The sequence below is a fragment of the Cebus imitator genome, unplaced genomic scaffold (genome assembly GCF_001604975.1).
Source record: "Cebus imitator isolate Cc_AM_T3 unplaced genomic scaffold, Cebus_imitator-1.0 Scaffold42, whole genome shotgun sequence".
Taxonomy (NCBI): Eukaryota; Metazoa; Chordata; class Mammalia; order Primates; family Cebidae; genus Cebus; species Cebus imitator.
Genome location: NW_016107357.1, coordinates 1,631,716 through 1,633,066, shown reverse-complemented (window position 1 = coordinate 1,633,066; position 1,351 = coordinate 1,631,716).

The window sequence follows — 1,351 nt, the reverse complement described above, 5'->3', positions numbered from 1 at the left end:
AAAAAAAAAAAAAAAAAAAAAAAAAAAAAAAAATTTCTCTCACCATTGAACACAGAAATAACAGAAATATTAGTGTTTGTAATTCATAAAAATACATTATGTGCACATATATCTGTATACATTTAACAATTTTAATCAAACTTTGCATGCCATTTGATGACCTTTCTCTATTTAAATATTCTCCATATTTTTATATCATCATCATCATCATAGTATTTGTTTACATGAATGCGATATATTCTATTGTAAACATGTTGCACTAGCTATCCCTTTTGTTAATGGGCATTATCATTATTGGCAATTTTTAAGATTGTGAATAATTCTGTGATAAATTTCCTTGTGCATAATGTTCCCCATAAATTGAGTATTATTTCTTTGGAATAAATTTTGAGAAGGGATGTTAGTTTCCTAAATTATAAAAAAAATCTTTAAGAGAGAGATTTTAATCCATTCTAGTTCTAAAAATCATAAAAGTAAAGTATGAAGATGAAAATAATTATGCACAATCCTAAAACTAGAAAAATCATCATTAATAGCATTTTGGTATGTTTACTCCACCTCTCTTTCTTCTATACATACATACATACATATACACATACACACACACACACACACACACAATACTTGATTTATAAAGTTGAAATCTTACTGTGTATGTAGAGTTGGGTTCTGCTTTTTTTCATTTCATATTGAGTAATAAGCATTTTCTCAGGCCATTAGTTTTTAGTCATTTTCTTATTGTTGAATTTTTAAGCTGTTTTCAAAATTTTGCTGTTATAAATAATATATCTTTGTGATAGAGTTATTTAGGATGGAGTACCAGAAATAATATTACCAGGTCAAAGACTGCTGTTTTAGAAATTTGTATTACCCATTTGCTTTCCACCTCATTTGTATCAAAGTATATACACTCTTACTGGCAGTGTATGAAAGCCCCTATTTCATTGAACTTTCAATAACAGTTAATAATATGATCAGATTTTACTCTTTTTCATTATAGAAATGCAAAATGACAGCTCATTTAAAGATTTTTCACTCATTTTATTGCTGGCAAAGTTTTCTTTTACCATATGTTGATTGACCATTTTCAGTTTTTCAAAATTGCTTATTCATGTCCTTTGTGTGTTAATGATTTTCTTATTTATTATTATTATTTTTTTTTCCCATTTATTTATTTTATTGTATTTTAGGTTTTGGGGTACATGTGAAGAACATGCAAAATTGTTGCATAGGAACACACATGGCAGTGTGATTTTCTGCCTTCCTCCCCATCACCTACATCTGGCATTTCTCCCCCTGCTATCTCCCCCCAGCTCCCCACCCCCCACCGTCCCTCCCCTATTTCCCCCCA